Genomic DNA, 17,632 nt, shown 5'->3' on the forward strand with positions numbered 1-17,632 from the left:
CAATGTGCCCTGATGTGATGGTTCACAATGCGCCCTGATGTAATGTATTCACAATGCGCCCTGCTGTGATGGTTCACAATGCGCCCTGATGTAATGTATTCACAATGCGCCCTGATGTGATGGTTCACAATGTGCCCTGATGTGATGGTTCACAATGCGCCCTGATGTAATGGTTCACAATGTGCCCTGATGTGATGGTTCACTATGCGCCCTGATGTAATGTATTCACAATGCGCCCTGATGTAATGGTTCACAATGTGCCCTGATGTGATGGTTCACAATGCGCCCTGATGTAATGTATTCACAATGCGCCCTGATGTGACGGTTCACAATGCGCCCTGATGTAATGGTTCACAATGCGCCCTGATGTGACGGTTCACAATGCGCCCTGATGTGATGGTTCACAATGCGCCCTGATGTGACGGTTCACAATGCGCCCTGATGTGATGGTTCACAATGCGCCCTGATGTGACGGTTCACAATGCGCCCTGCTGTGATGGTTCACAATGCGCCCTGATGTGATGGTTCACAGTGTGCCCTGCTGTGATGTGTTCGCGCTGTCACATAAGTGGGGAGACTCGGAAGCAAGCGCAGCGACAGGGCCTCTGCCCGATGGCCACCTGCCCGAGGCGAAGAGGCGTGTCCCTCGGGAGGCCCCCACACAGGTGTTCACGGGGCACACACCCACCGTGTTTTGTTTTTATATTTACACGTACCTTTAACCTGAGGAAGATGCCGGAATACAGGCGGAGGCCTCGCTCTGCCTCCTGGCAGAGAGGCCTGTGCTCCCCGAGCTGCCTGCCCCGGGCCGCCCCTCCTCCTGCGGGTGGACCAGGGTTCTGTCCCAGCCCCAGGGGTGACTTTTGTTTGGTCTAAACCAGAAGTACTCACATTTGAGCTGCGTGAGTTCTGGAAGGCTCAGTAGGACCCGTTGGAGGCCTCACTCAGGGTTCCTGATTCGGGGGCTGAGAATTTGCCTTTCCAGTGAGTGTCCCACTGATGCTGCTGGTCCCAGGACCACACTTTGAGAACCAATGTGCTTACCAGTGATTGACTCAGGACTGAACACGGACCCAGCTCTGGACAATGAACTCAGGAAGGCAACCTGCTGTGGGGATTCTCGGGCTAAGAAGCAGTGTTGCAGAAGACCCAAGAAAAACCAAGCAACGCTTTAAAGAAGTGGAGGGACACTGCTTTAATTACACCGGCGACTCTGGGAATAATTTCCAAATCAGAGTGAAGTAATATCAGAGGCTTCTCTTTTTATAACCTTCTGGGGTCAGTGTCTTGCAGATATGGTTCCACCTCCTTTTGTGGGCTTACAGGAAGTCCCCCAGGTGTCAATGATCTGTCCTGGGGCCAGAAATAGCGACCTCCCCTCCCCGCCCTCCACCCCAGCAATGCATGGTTCACAGTTTTTATGGCCTGACACGCCTTGCAAGACCAGTTTCCTCCTCATTCCCCCGCCCCCTTGTCCCACAAGCTTCTTTTAGCGATGGAGCAACAACCACGGGATGTTATGGTGAACAGGGGTGACGACCGCTCTTAGCTACTTCCTGCTGAAAGGGACGGTGACCAGGGGGTTAGCATCCCGCTTCTTCCTCTCAGAGGGGTTTGTAGGGAGGAGTTCTGGTTGCAGGCAGGCAGAGGTAAGCTGTGGTCCCACAGGCACAGAGTGTCCCTGCAGGGGGCACCAGGGGTACGTGGTGTTTTCAGCCTTGGGGTAGAGCTGCACAGTTCATCTGGGAGGCGGCCAGTTGGATGGTGGCCCTGCCGCTGCTGAAACAAATGGGAGCAGCATTAGTTAGCTGCACATTGGCCGTGACAGGTCCTATTATTTTTTCCCCGTCCAATACAGCACCCCCCCCCCCCCCCACGTGCATTTGGTAGTAGAGTCGGAACATGCCGCAGGCTGGTAAGTATAGCTAACAAAAATCTGGCTTGGTGGGGCTTTTCCGTATACTCAGTCTAGCATATTTGGGTAGTGAGTTTCTAAGCAAGGACACGTGGCAGTGGCCGCTATGGGAGGCAGGTATGTGCAGCTAATATTATTAGTGGGAGCATGTTATTCCCTCTGTGTTCAGTGGGGGTCCACAACAGTGAACCGCTAGGACCAAGAGTAGTATCATGACTATTCCTGCCGGGCAGACGTAGCCAAGGATGGCATGACAAGGCGTAGTCCAACAATTCGTGATGAGGCCTTTGTCCCTTGCTGTGTGGGAGACAGTAATTTCATGGTGCTTCTGTGTCCCAGCAAGAGCAGACGAGTTCTCCTCCTGGTACTAGCCTTGGGTTCCGGCAGCACTCATAAAAAGACAAAATGAGAATTATTAGAAAGATAAAACCAATGATTATCCAGAATTACCAGAGCATATTACCTTTAGGAGGAGATAAGAAAGGACGATTAGTGTTAAGGAGAATTCAGCAGGGTGTTAGCGGAATTCCTTGGAGCAGGTTGATCGGCCAGGTCCGCTGTCTTCTTAAGGGTGATCTGCAGGGGGGTGTTTCTGGTCAGAGGTCACCTCCCACTCAGGCTGGGCATTGCTTGGCTGGTGGGCTGCCTTCACCCAGGAGTGGTGGGTCCAGGTGTTCAGTCCTGCAACCTTGAGAGCTGTGGGGGTGGTTAATATGACTGGATAGGTCCCTTCCAGGTGGGCTTGAGGGGCTCCTTTTCCCAATCCTTTACCCAAACCTGGTCTCCGGGTTTATAAGGATGTACGGCTGTCCCCAGAGAGATGGGTAGTCGGTCAGTAACCCACCTGTGGACCTCAAAGACAGTTTTTCCAAGTCCTTGCAGTTGTTTCTGGATTTCTAAGTTCCCTATTTCCCCCAAATCTCCCTTTGGTCGAATCAAGGGAGGGGGTCTACCATATAGAATTTCAAAGGGAGAGAAACCTACCCTGGCCTTTTGGGGCACAGCATACCCACAAGAGTACAAGAGGCAAGATATCTGTCCAGGGTAAGGTTGTCTCTTGGCATAGCTTAGCCATCGCCTGCTTTATGGTCCGATTCATGCGTTCTACTTTCCCTGAACTCTGAGGCCTGTAGACTTGTAGATTCCATTTAATTCCTAAAGCCTTAGCTACCTGTTGTACTATTTCTGCTACAAAGGCTGGGCCATTATCAGACCCTATAGCCAGAGGCATTCCATACCACGGAATTATATCCTTCAGCAATGCCTTAGTGACTTCTCTCGCCTTTTCCGTGCGAGTGGGATACGCCTCGACCCAGCCTGAAAGGTCCAAACAAAGACTAGCAGGTACTTATTCCCTCGGCCAGGCCCCACTTCTGTAAAATCTACTGCTAAGTCCTCAAAGGAGCTGCCCACAGCGCTGGACTCCTATCGGTCCCACGGGACGCTGGTTAGCATTGTTCTGAGCACAGAGGAGGCAACGCTGAGAGACTGAGGCACAGAAGGAGGGAAGACGGGCAATTAGGTACACCTGCCTAACACAGCTTCTAGGGCAGCCTTCCCTAAATGAGTGGGCTCATGCTGCTGGAGGACGGCCTTATGGGCAAACTGCTCTGGGACACAGACCCTATGATGTGGGAGTGTCCACCAGCCTCCCATTGCTCTCTCGCCCCTTCTTGCTGGGCCACTCCCCGTCCTGAGGAGTGTATTTTGGGGGTTCAGGTGATTCGGGGCCGACATGATCCCTGCGGTGCCGCTTGTGCTTTGGCAGCAGCTTGGCTGCGGGTCCGCACACTGGTTTCCTTCTGACACTGAGTCATTCGAGCATGAGTCAGCCAGTGCTGCCCTTGCTTCCATCACGGTGACAGCAGCAGGAGGTAATTTTACATTTAAGTTTTGTCCTAAGGTAAGCTTATCTGCTTCCTTGACTAATGATGCTGTGGCTGCAAGGTCCCTGAGGCATGGGGGGGGGCACCCAGAGGCAACTGGGTCAATCCGCTTGGAGAGAGGCTACTGGGCTTTGCCAGGGTCCAAACTCCTGGGTTAGAACGCCTAGGGCTACCCCGCTGTTCTCGTGAACAAAAAGATTAAAGTCCTGCGTCACATCTGGTAGCCCCAGTGCGCGGGGGGGAGGGGGGGGGGGGGCTCAGTGAGCTTTGCCTTTATGGTGACGAAGGCTTTCTCCTGCTCGGGACCCCAGTCGGTGGTGCCTTCTCTTCCCCTTTTAAAGCTTCATACAGAGGCTTGGCCCGGTCTGAAAGCCTGGGATCCAGATTCGACAGAACCCTGCCGCCCCCAGGAATTCCCGAATCTGCCGCCGGTGCTAGGGACTGGGATGGCACATACTGCCTGCTTCCTCTCAGTCCCTAGCCTTCGTTTCCCTTGGGATTGGATATTGGCGGATTTTAACAGGCTGTGCCCCAGGCTTTAAGTCGATCAGTACCGGGGCGTGGTCCTTAGCCAGGCCTGGAGGATTCCCTTCTGCCCAGACCAGCGGGAATTCTTTCTCTAATTCAGGTTCTAATGGTGAGGCCTTTGACTGGGGGGTATAAAGCCTCCATTTTCCCTCCCCCAGCACCGCTAAGGCCAGGATCATTGGGGAGGTCTCTTCACCTAGGGCCTAGGCGAAGCTGTGCTGAGCCATCTGGAGCAAAAGTGGTTTCTGCTCCCATTAGAGCAGCGGTTCTCAACCTTCCTAATGCCTCGACCCTTTAATATATATAGTTCCTCATGTTGTGGTGACCCCCAACCATAAAATTACTTTCGTTGCTACTTCATAACTGTAATGTTGCTACTGTTATGAATCGTCATGTAAATATCTGATATGCAGGATGTATTTTCATTGTTACAAATTGAACATAATTAAAGCATAGTGATTAATCACAAAACGATATGTAATTATATGTGTTTTCCGATGGTCTTAGGAGACCCCTGTGAAAGGGTCATTCGACCCCCAAAGGGGTCGCGACCCACAGGTTGAGAACCGCTGCATTAGAGGGACAGGGCAATCTGGCAAATACAGGAATTCATGAACCACCTGGTGGCCGCCCAACTGACATCGGTGGGCGGGGGGCGGGGGGGGTGGCGGAGCGGGCGGGCAGCGGGCGCAGAACAGTCTGCAGCTGTGGTCCCAGTAGCTCCAATCATGGTGACTTCCTGTCCTGAGAGGGGAGCTCCTTCTGAGTAACTACCAAGTGCTCTGCCGCTGTATCACCCATAAGTTTACAGTCTGGCCCCCAATTTTCATTTTGACCATGGGCTCATGGGGGCCCAGTTGGAAAGAGCCCGGGCTGTCCTAGTGGGTCTGTCCTAGTCGGAGTCAGCTGCTGCCAGTCCGAGGAGGTCTGCCTCAGGCGGCTCTGGCCGATAGCGGCTGGGTGGCTTGGATGGCCTTGCCGGCTTCTTCTGGCCTGCTCCTGCCCTGCCTGCCTCTTCTCTCCTGCTGCTAAACTTTACTCTGTCCCTTCTTACACACGCAGAACCGGACCCAAGGTCGCAAGGTTTGAGCAATTTTAAAATTCCTTAACATACATTCTAAGACAGTCAAGTTCGAGGAGGAGCTATTACCCATGTTGCAGGGAGGGACCGGGTTGCCTCCTCTTTAAAAATACCTGAATAAAAGAACTAATGAAAATAAGGCTTATTTTCTAACTTCATTTGTCCTTGGGTGTGGACAGCAAATGACACTAATCAGATTGACATAAACTATTTAACCTCTGTTTAGGGAGGCAAATGCAAATCATTTACTCCCAAGTGTCCTTGGTTTAGGGAAGACAGGATTTACAAGATGGTTCCAATGTCCTTGATTTAGGGGAGATGGGATTTCTGCTCAGTTTCCCTATTCTACTTGTCCCAGCTTACTGGCCTGTCATCCATTCAACTTTCTTTCAACATTTCTCTTTGCCTTCCTCCATTACACCAACGCCATACTTTCCAGTTAGTTAGAACTCTTAGCCTTAATTTTTAGGTGACATGTAAATAATTAACATTCCTCAGATTAGCAATACATTCATATTTTTTAAGAGATACAAACAGAAATTTCACTAGCTAAACAATTTTATTTTAATTTTTAAAAATATATTTTATTGATTTTTTACAGAGAGGAAGGAGAGGGATAGAGAGTTAGAAACATCGATGAGAGAGAAACATCGATCATCCGCCTCCTGCACACCCCCAACTGGGGATTTGCCTGCAACCCAGGTACACGCCCTCGACCAGAATCGAACCTGGGACCTTTCAGTCCGCAGGCCGACGCTCCATCTACTGAGCCAAACCGGTTAGGGCTGGCTAAACAATTTTAAACAAGCAACAAAGACACATATTTAAACAATAAAGACAGGTAACATTCCCCATTAAAAACTTTGAATCACCACGGAAACTCGGGAGAGGTTTAGAAGGTTTTATTTAAAAACAAAACAGAACAAAACAGAAACAAACATAGAAACACTTACACCGGCGCCACATTCACACCTCAGGACACCACCAAATCACTTTCAATTGTGCAGAGATACAGCACAAGTCCCTGAACAGAGGCAGTAGAAAAGTGCCTAGGAACGCTTCTCTCCTACCTTTTTTTAAAAGACAGGCCACCCTCAACCCTTAGCCAGTCCGAGTTTTGACTTCCCTCCCGAAAGTCCCAGAGATGGTGAATACCGTCTAGAAGCCATTCCTCCAGACACAGGACAAGTCCCTAGGACACAAACACACAGAAATCCTCACTAAGGGGGCTGATTCCTCCCGTGACAGAGAGCAAACATCTCCGAGAAAACCAGCTCAACAGCGCTGCCCGAGACCTTCGCAGACCACCACGGGTTGGGCCCTCAGCAAACCAAATGTTTTAACCAGATGAGCGAACAGAAAATCAAAGTAGCTTTCGCTTTCACACAGACCAGTTAATCACAGAAAATTATGCCAAGACAGACAAACATCTGTACTCACACTCTCTCAGACTGGCCCAGACTGGAGCTGAGCAGATAATGCCCAACTCCCCAGATGGGCATAGGTGCACTCCCGGCACCCGTGCCCCAGACCAGAATTCTCGACTGATGTCTCGGTGAGAACCTACCGGAGGAGTTAAGGCTGCGTCCAGCCCCGCTTCTCAGAAGCAAATTGGCTGGTCCCACACAAACAAACAAACAGAAGAGCGAACCCATAATTCCTTGATAGAATCTGAATTCACTCACCTCCAGAGTCCTGATTCCTGATTACCTGACGAAGTCCTGTGACTTCTGGGGAGGTGATCAGGCTCCCCCTTCCACTCGCTTGGAGTGGGCCTGACTGACTGGGGCCCCTGCTTCACCGATTCTGTCGACAGGCCCAGAAGGGTCCGTCCACTTTCTCCAGATGCCGGCCGGGTCCTGGGCTGAGGTCCCGGAGCGCCTGGAGTTTCCCCGGTTTAATTCTGTTCAAATCAGCCCGGCGCGCCTTCCGGAGGCCTGTCCCACGCCCTTGTCCCCGAACACTGTCCACTCACCGGAGGCAAGAGCCAAACACGGTTAGCTTCCCGGTTCAGGGAATCAAACGTTGCAGAAGACCCCAGAAAAACCAAGCGACGCTTTACAGAAGTGGAGGGACACTGCTTTAATTACACCGGCAGACTCCAGGAATAACTTCCAAATCAGAGTGAAGTAACATGGAGAGGCTTCGCTTTTTATAACCTTCTGGGGTCAGTGTCTTGCAGATAGGGTTCCGCTCCCTTTCGTGGGCTTATAGGAAGGCCCCCAGGTGTCAATGATCAGCCCTGGGGCCAGCCATAACGACCTCACCCCCACCCCCCCAACCCCAGCAGTGCATGGTTCACAGTTTGTATGGCCTGACATGCCTTGCAAGACCAGTGTCCTCCTCAGCAGGACTCCTCTGCCAGGCTGGGGCGGGTGGGTGATGCTTGGAGTTGCTGCAGCCTTCACTCCACGAGGGCAGTGCCGCCTGTGAGGCAGCGAGGCCAGGCCGGGAACACCGGAGACTAGCAGCATATTGAGTCACAGGAGTATTTTACTATCTCCCGCCAAGCTGTCTGAAGACAAAAGTGACAGGGTTGGCACTGCCCTGTCTTCACTCGCCTTGGCATGGGAGATACTAAAATATTCCTTCTCGTGGAGGCCATGGGAGTGGAGTTTTCTGGAACTTGCTGCACAAAGTCACCTAATGATTCATACACCTCCCAGTGCCCCAGGGGCTTCAGCTGACATAGCTACAGAACAATTTTCATTATTTTCAATAGTGCTGCAGAGATCAACAGTATTTTTTAAAAATATTTTTTGGCTTATTTCCAATGGCCATTTTTCCAGAAATGAAATTGCAGTGTCACAGGTATACACATTTGTGAGCTTTTGAGTATTTCCACATTTCTTTACAAAACAATTGAGAGGAAATTCAATTCCTCTCAAACAATTGGGAATCTGCTGGCTCACATTCTCTTTCTGAATCTTCGGTGGCTCTGTGGCTGAGAGCGGGTTTTCCATTGTATTTGCACGTCTTTGATTGCTCGTGTGTCCCCGTGGTTCCCGGTATTTGCTCACTGGTTGTGCTTCCTCTCCTGGGTGGAGAGCTCTCAGGACAGTTCGTGTCCTTTTAGCCACATATTTTTGCAGGTCACTGTTGATGTCCGGGGGGACATAGTTCAGGTTTGGACACTCTGAGTTTGGGGTGCCTGTGGCACATAGCAACGGTGCGTTCAGGACCAGCTGAACACCTGGAAGGAGAGGTTGGGCTAGAACCAGACACAGACTGGAGCTGAACTGTGCTAAGAGAGCTAGTGACCAGGCCGGTGTGGCTCAGTGGTTGAGAATCGACCTATGAACCAGGAGGCCATGGTTCGATTCCTGGTCAGGGCACAGGCCCAGGTTGCAGGCTTGATCCCCAGTGGGGGGCGTGCAGGAGGCAGCTGATCAATGACTCTCTATCATCATTGATGCTCTATCTCTCTCCCCCTCTCTATTCTTCTCTGAAATCAATAAAAAAAATTTTTTTTTAAAGAAAGCTAATGGAAGCCATGGCAGTGGTTAGGATATTTTGAATCACTTAGAACCTCACTGTCCTTCAAATGTCCTTGTCAAATATTTAGCTGCTACTCAGCAGTGGGCAGCTTCCAGCAGTGCTCAGCACGTTTGCCTTAGGATGGGGCTCATCCCGAGCCTCACCAGGGCTGCCCGGAGACCCAGGCACAGGCGTGCACAGCTTCAAGGACAATGCAGCTGAGGGTCATTGTGCCACAGGCACCCCAAACTCAGAGTGTCCAAACCTGAACTATGTCCCTCAGGACATCAACTGTGGCCCGCAAAAATATGTGGTAAAAGGACACGAACTGTCCCAGGCGCAGGCGCTGTGCTGAGGGGCTCTCTACCCAGTGAGCAAATTCCTGGGACCATAGGGACACGCTAGCAATCAAAGACGTGCAAATACAATGGGCTCTGTGAGAATAAACAAGTCATCTTTTCTGTCCAAGTTGGACTTCGTGACTTGGTAGCTGCCATGTTGGCTGCATGGCTTGCAGTTCCCCTGGGGGCTGCCATCTCGAAACAGTAAAGGCCAATCCCTCCCTTTGAATTAGCCAATCGGGAATGACCATGCACCTGAGCTCCAATCAAGAGCAAGGGACAGGTCACATGTGTCAGGGATTATAAACCCAAGCAGCCCACCTACTGGGTGTGCGAGCGCTTCCAGACCATGTGCGCGCACCCTTCTGCATAGAAGTGAAGATGTTTGCCTGATGCCTGGCTCCCGAGTGTGTTTTGTGTTCTACTAGGACCCCTGACTCGGGGGGGGGGGGGGGGGGCTCACTTTATTTCTAACAGATCTCACTCCTCATTTTCTTTTCTTTTTTTAAAAAAAATGCTTTTATTGGATTTCAGAGAGGAAAGGAGAGGGAGAGAGAGAAACATCAATGATGAGAGAGAATTGTTGATTGGCCCGCTACTGGGGATGGAGCCTGCAACCTGGGCATGTGCCCTTGACAGGAATCGAACCTGGGACCCTTCAGTCCACATGCCGACGCTCTATCCACTGAGCCAAACCAGCCAGGGCTAACCCCTCATTTTCTACTCTACCTCAGACCCCATCCTCATCACCGGGGGCCTAAAGCCGGACGCAGCTGAAGGAAGTAAGACTCTGCTTGCCGCTGTCTGAGGTCAGGAGTCACCCAAGCGGAAGAGCAGAGCAGTGGCTTAAAGCCAGCCCCTCCCGCTGCCCCCTCTTAGCTCCTGAGCCCGCCTCACTCTCTTGGCGCTGAAACACTCAGATCCTTAGTTTACTTGAAAACTGGGTGTCTCAACCACTTTGTTTCAACAGAGGGCAGTAGAGCCACAGACAGCCTGCATTTCTCAGCCCAGAAATTAATAAAACGCGTTGTCTGTTGCAGCATTATCCCAATGTCAAGGTGCGCAACGTGTGGCACACCGCACTTCCTGTGTCCGGGGGCGGCGGGGGGGAAACTTGTGGAGAGTCAGCCACGCTTAGACTCCCCCTCTTCTTGCAAGCAAGCGTTTAACGGGGTGCGATTTACGGAAGGGGTTGGGTCCTGAGGAATGAGTATGAGTTTGCAAGATAGCTTTGCTCATAGACAACGTGGGTGAAAACATGGCAAATGTGGGGAACAGCATTTATATTTGGAGAGATTATTGATATGTAAGTGTTAGTGGTGAAAATGGTACCAGGTGTTAGACCAGTGGAGTCAGACCGGACTTTGGTACACCAACCTGGGTACCTGAGTTCTGGCTAAGAATTCAGAGCCAAGACTCAAACTATAAGAGAAAGTTTATATAGAAAGTCACAGAGGCATAAGAAGTGAGCCGTTGAAGAAATGGGTTCAGGAAACAGGTTACAGGGGCAAAAACAGGGCCCATGGAGCTTCAGAGAAAGAGAGAGGTAAGAAAACCACACCTGGCGGGGGGGGGGGGGGTGTGCCCCATAGAGAGGGTGTTTGTCTGGAGGTCTCAAGGGAGGGTCCCAATAGAATAGTCATCAGCTTTCCAGGGGTGTCCTTTCAGGGCCCTGGTCTCTTCTGATTGGTCAGCGCCAGGGCAGGGGATCATCATCCAACGCTGCTGGTCCTGAGGCAGCCATGGCTTCGTTTGTCTGGTTTTGCTGATCTTCTGGGCCTGGAGCTGAAACACACTGAGGCCTGGATGTATTTGCTTCTAGTCAGAACCTCACTGTCCTGGGGGCTTGAGCTGAAGGGCTGTCCTCTCACTCCTTGTTCATTCCTCCTCCAAGGGGGTCTCACCGGCAGGACAACAACACGCTGGGGGAGGAAAGGTCACCCTGGGGGTGAGGTCCTTGCTTCCCAGTTTTGCCCCTTGCTAGGCACCCGGAGCTTTCGCCGGGCGTCCTTCTGTACCCGGCCCGTCGTCCGTGCTCTGCTCACGCCTGTCTGCCCCCTCCCACATGAGACGTCCTGTGCTGTTTCTCACTGTCTGCCTGTCCTTGTGTCTCTCACCGTTTCTTTAGCTGTAAGGTTAGGATGCTTCTGTCTGGAAACGGTTGCTGTAAACATCCTCATCAGCACAACTGAGAGCCTCGCCTCGCTCTGCAGGAGCCGCTGGGAGCAGGAGTCAGGGCACGGAGGGGGCTCTCTACGTGTCCTCACCGCCCTCCACTGAAAGTGCTCCTTGAGCTCAGCTCTCACCTCTGCCTGGTCCTGCTGCTGTTTTCCTTGAGGCTGTGCTGTCTGAAACACAAACATGGTTTTGATTCTGTGACTGTCTGGCCCTTCATGGTGCAAGCGGGCCTCTCTGAGCTCACGTGTTCTTCAGCATGTCACATTTATGTTATTAGCGTGTGATATGCAGACCTACCTTGAGCTAACCTGCAGACATGTCTAAAATCAAAGCCCTTTTGATTAGTACTCTGGCTCTACAATCCATATTCATTTTCTTCTTGCACTCACACTTTTCCTCAAATTTTAATTCCAATCACAAACTCAAAGCTCCCTTCCGCTCCTAAAGCAGGTGAAGAACAGGAGGTGCTTGTGCTGCTTTCGTCTGTCTCCTGCATGCATCCGCCTTCCGCTTTGCAGTGAGAGTTGTATAAGAGACTCCCGTCTCTTCGTATTTCCCTCGCGCGCTCCCTGCACTCTCTCTTCCCGGCATGGAGTCAGCATGGGGTTGAGCCCTGGGTGCCGACTGTGGACTGTGTCACTGTCTGGCCAGCCCCTGCCCTTGGGCCATTCTCCCTGGCTCAGCATCTGGTGCCTTTGCCACCCTCAGCATTACTTCCCTCCAGTGGTTCCAGAAGACTCAGCTTCACTTCTGCCAACATGCCAGGGCCCACACGGACTCCAGCCGCCCACCTAAGCTGTACCTTGGCAGGTACCCTCCTGCTGGGGCCTCCCCTGAGAGGCGGCCACAGGAAAGAACAGAAACTAAGGTAGGGACTTCCACTGTCTCCAGCACAAAATAACTTTTCCCAGTTTCTGGACTGATAAACTGAGGCCATAGAGACTTTTCCATAAAGCTCCTCAACCAGCCTACCTTTAGTATTTGCACATTTACTCAACTGCGATGGGCAGAGATTTCCTGCATTCACATTTCAGGCCTTTTAGGATTGCTTCTTTCCTAGTAATCTGCCAATCCATGCACAAGAGGAATTATTGGTAGGAACTTGGTGTGGACAACATTTGTTCCAAACTGGGTCTGGATCCACCACACTTCATCTGTCTCTGACCCCTCACCCTCCAGTACTTCTGCTCCGAAGACCCAACTAATGGGTTTGCTTCCAGATTCTTCTGCTTTCTCCCCAGGGATGGCATACCTCTCCCCACTTGGCACAGCACCTGTGCTGGAGAACACTGAGGGAAACCTATCTCTTGGTCTCCACCTTCTTTGTGTTGTCCTGAGAAGCAGCGTGCCTGGGTCGGACCTAGGATCCCAGCTCTCTCTTGTCCCTGCGGGTTGTGGAAGACTGGCCACCCACACCCTGGTAATTATTACTAAAGAGATGGTAGAGCCTGGAGTCTGAACTGGATAAAACTAGAAATGAGCCAATGCTTATCTTCATTAACATGTAGGTTAATGAGCAGGAAGAGCTCCTTATGGAATATTATGCAACAATAAAAAATAATGAATCTTGCCATTTACTTTCCATAGATGGACCTAGAGAGCATTAAGCTAAGTGAAATAAGTCAGAGAAAGACAATTACCAGAAGAACCAAGATGGTGGCATAGGTAAATATGGTCCTCACTGCCTCCCACAACCACATCAAAATTACAACTAAAATACAGAACCACCATCATTCAGAACTACCTACAACTAGAGAAGTAAATAAGAAAGCACACAAAGATTGGTAGGAGGGGAGGAGGCACGGAATGGGCTGGTCCAATCCTGCATGTGGCGTTTTTTTCGATCAGGAGGGATATCTAAGCCACAGAGGCCTCCTGTGAGGAGTAAGGGGTCCCAGCCTCACACTAGACCCTGGTCCAGGATTTCAGAGCTGGGAAGAGAAGTCATTGTAACTTCAGGCTGTAAAATCCAGCAGAGATGGGGGATGAGTGACACAGAGGCTGTTGGAGTCACATGGATTTACTTGGACTCGCTCCCTCTGAGCTCAAGCATTGGGGCAGCAGCTAGGGGGGATCCAGGGACATACTGGGAGGAACTGGATTGTCTGGCACCAGAGCAAGAAATCTGGGGCGGCTCTCCCAGACAAAAGTGCTGGCAGAGGTCATTGTTCCTATCCTGAGACATACTCTGTTGCAGAGCTGACTGGCAGACACCATATCTGAGTTCCCATGAGCCTGGCTCACACTGTTTGCTCTGCTCTGGTGATTCCCTGAAATCCTGCCCCATCCAATTTATGACCCCACCCAAGCAGCTTTTCCATATGAATGGCCTGTCCTGGCTCAGGCTTCAGACTTTCCTAAAATCTCTCAAACAAGCAGCAGATGGTGTCAGCATGCCCCATTCCCCTCAATAAGAGGCCCTAGGCTCAGCATTAGCAGCAGCCTGCCTTGTTTCACAGCATGGCCTTTCCTGGGCGCTTCCAAGCCCAACACAAGTAGCAGCCATCTGCAGATGACTCTATAGCTCCTGATAGGTGGCCCCAGGCAGTGGCTGAGTTGGCATCTCCCAGGGGGTAAGGGGAGCAGAGTCAGTGCACCCAGTGGACAGCTTCAGACCAGGCCAGATTACAACTGTACACATCCACATGGGGCAGACTCAGTGAGCACTAGAGCCCCACTGAAGCAAGTCCTGCTCTATAGGGGTGTCTCCTGCACAGCAGCTCTTCTGCTGTAGTTGCAGCTGGCCCTCACAGCCAATTGGCCCAGGGGTCAATTCCTCCCAGTGATGCCAACAGCAATCAAGGCTCAACTAGAACAAGATAGTGTACACATCCCACGCAGGGGTGCACCTGGAGTGCCCAGCTCAGGTGACCGGGAAGGCTGAGCCATTGAGCCCTACAGGACACCTACTACACAAGGCCACTCTACCAATTCCAGGAGACATAGCAGCTCTAACTAATACATAGGAACAAACACAGGGAAGCAGTCAAAATGTGGAGACAAAGAAACATATCGCAAATGAAAGAACAGAAGAAATCTCCAGAAAAAAAGAACTAAATGAAATGGAAGCAAGCTAAATGCTGGATACAGAGGTAAAATCAATGGTTATAAGGGATGCTCAAGGATCTTAGTGAGAGCGTCAAAGATCTTAGTGAAAACATCGAAGACATGAAAAAAGACCAATCAGATATTAAGCACACACTAACTGAAATGAAGAATAATTTACAGGGAATCAATAGTAGAGTAAAGGATGCCAAGAATCAAATCAGCGATTTGGAATACGAGGAAGCAAAAAACCCAATCAGAAGAGTAAAAAGAAAAAAGAATCCAAAAATATGAAGACAGTGTAAGGAGCCTCTGGGACGACTTCAAGAGTATCAACATTCACATAATGGGGGTGCCAGAAGGATAAGAGAGAGAGCAATATACTGAAAGCCCATTTGAAATAATAATGACAGATCCCCGCCCCCCACCCCCCCTCCCCCCATGAAAGAAATACACTTACAATTCCAGGAAGCACAGAGAGTTCCAAACAAGATGAACCCAAAGAGGCCCACATTGAGGCACATCAGAATTAAAATGCCAAAAGTTAAAGATAAAGAGAAAATCTTAAATGCAGCAAGAGGTCTTTGAGGGGGATGCCAGCTGGGCACATGGCCTTCCTCACGATGCAGCTCTGGCTCACTGACCACTCCTGGCGGGAGCAGGAGGTGCAGAAGCATGCGGCACTTCCGGGGGAGGAAGAACCACTGCGATGGGCTGGCCATCAGAGCTGTGATCAGAGCATTTGTGAAATGCACGAAAGCCGGAGGCAGAAGAGAAGCATCCTGAGGATGCTCTGGATTAATCGAATTACAGCTACTTCCCAGGAACACAGCCTGCATTGCCCAGCATTTGTTGGCAATTTAATTAAGTGCCAGGAAAGTGCTGGCTGATCTGGCCATCTATGAACCAAAGACTTTTAAATTCTTGGCTGCTTTGGCCCAAAGGAGGCGAGAGGAAGGATTTGCTTTGGGGGATGGGAAGGATCTCGAAGGTATCTTTTCCAGAGAGGTGCAGTGCCACTGAGGGGGGACACTGACACACCTGCCCTCTGCAGCCACGTGTCTTAGGAAAAGGCATTTTCCCCCGATGATCATGTGATCATAATTAACACAGGGGCTAAGCACCGGTTGCCGAGAATGTAAGTTTGATTTGCAATTGCGTTACTTTATATTTCAGTAACAGTATGAGAGAAAAGGCCTGTCTGTCCTCCTTGGGACAGACCAGCGACAGCTCATGTAGATTGTGCCAATACAGCTGTGTGGTGGTAAAATAAAAAAATAGCAGCAAGAGAAAAGCAGTTAGTTACCTACAAGGGAGAGCCTATACGACTGTCAGCTGATTTCTCAACAGAAACTTTGCAGGCCAGAAGGGAGTGGCAAGAAACATTCAAAGTGATGAATATCAAGGACCTACAACCAAGATTACTTTATCCAGCAAAGCTATCATTTAGAATTGAAGGTCAGATAAAGAGCTTCCCAGACAAGAAAAAGCTAAAGGAGTTCATTGCCACCAAACTAGTATTACAGGAAATGTTGTAGGGAATTGAAGAAGATGAAGAGGAAGAAGAAGAAGGAGGAGGAAGAGGAGGAGGAGGAGGAGGAGGAGGAGAAGAAGAAGGAGAAGAAGAAGAAATATGAACAATAAAATAGCAATAAATACATAGCTATCAACAATTGAATCTAAAAATAAAAATAAACAACAAGGAATCTAATGTACAAAATAAGCTGATGAATAAAATAGAACCAGAGACATGGAAACATGGAACAGACTGACAAATATCAGAGGGAAGGGTGGGTGGGGTGCAGGAAGAGGCTAACTAAAAAACATATGCATATATGCACTACTATGGACACAGACAATAGGGTGGTGAATGCCTGGGGTGGGGTGGGACTGAGTGGAGGAGGGTAATGGGGAGGATGGGGGACATTTATAATACTCTCAACAGATTAAAATATTTTTTTTAAAAGAAAGAAAATTACCATATGGTTTCACTTACTTGTGGAATATAAATAAACAAACCAACGAAACCAAAACAGATTCATGGAAAGAGAGATCAAAGGGACAGTTGCCAGGGGGAGTGGGGTGGAGGGATCATGGTGAAGGGGAACCTAGTTAATACTATTATGAGAACCCTAGCTGGTTTGGCTCAGTGAATAGAGCATCAGCCTGCAGACTGAAGGGTCTTGGGTTCGATTCCAGCCAAGGGCACATGCCCAGGTTGCGGGCTCAATCCCCAGTAGGGGATGTGCGGGAGGCAGCCAATCAATGATTCTCTCTCATCATTGATGTTTCTATCTCTCCCTCTCCCATACTCTCTGAAATTAGTAAAAAAATATAAAAATTATTCTCTCTCATCATTAATGCATGTTTCTATATCTCTTTCTCCCTCTCCTTTCCTTTCTGAAATCAATAGAAAAATGTATTTAAAAAACACTAATGAGAAGGCTAAAAAGGGCTAATTCCAATGTAACCCTGATATCTGGGGGGCTAGCAATCTGAATCCATGCCAGCAAGCTCAGTGTGCATTCTTGATAACCTATAATCAAGTCACTACCTCCTTCCCAGCAACTGGTCTTGCAGAACCTGTTACAGAGGCCATAAAACTGTGAACAGTGCACTGCCCCAGAGGGAGGGTTATTAACACTGGTGCCAGGCCAAACCATCATATCTGGCCTGGAGACCCCCAACACCTAGGAGCCTTCTTGCAAGGCCCTCGAAAAGGACCGGAAGCATAATCCATATTTGCATGACAAAGACACAGAGAGATATAAAGAGAAGCCGCCTGTATGTTACTTTGCTCAGATTTGGAAAGTTATTCCCTGAGTCCACCGGCATAAATAAACAGCGTCCCTCCTTTTCTCTAAAGCAGCGGTTCTCAAGGAGGTTGAACAACCCTTTCACAGGGGTTGCCTAAGACCATCGGAAAACACATATATAATTACATATTGTTTTTGTGATTAATCACTATGCTTTAATTATGTTCAATTTGTAACAATGAAAATACATCCTGCATATCAGATATTTACATGACGATTCATAACAGTAGCAAAATTACAGTTATGAAGTAGCCACGAAAATAATTTTATGGCTGGGGGTCACCACAACATGAGGAACTGTATTAAAGGATTGCGGCATTAGGAAGGTTGAGAACCACTGCTCTAAAGCGTCGCTTGGGCCCTGA

At 49.9% G+C, this 17,632-nt stretch overlaps 1 pseudogene; it reads left to right on the forward strand.

The window, feature by feature from the left end:
- The first annotated feature begins 15,059 nt into the window (after positions 1-15,059).
- LOC118672812 lies at positions 15,060-15,474 on the forward strand (annotated as a pseudogene).
- Positions 15,475-17,632: the final 2,158 nt, after the last annotated feature.

The sequence above is a fragment of the Myotis myotis genome, unplaced genomic scaffold, assembly GCF_014108235.1.
Source record: "Myotis myotis isolate mMyoMyo1 unplaced genomic scaffold, mMyoMyo1.p scaffold_m19_p_18, whole genome shotgun sequence".
Classification (NCBI taxonomy): domain Eukaryota; kingdom Metazoa; phylum Chordata; class Mammalia; order Chiroptera; family Vespertilionidae; genus Myotis; species Myotis myotis.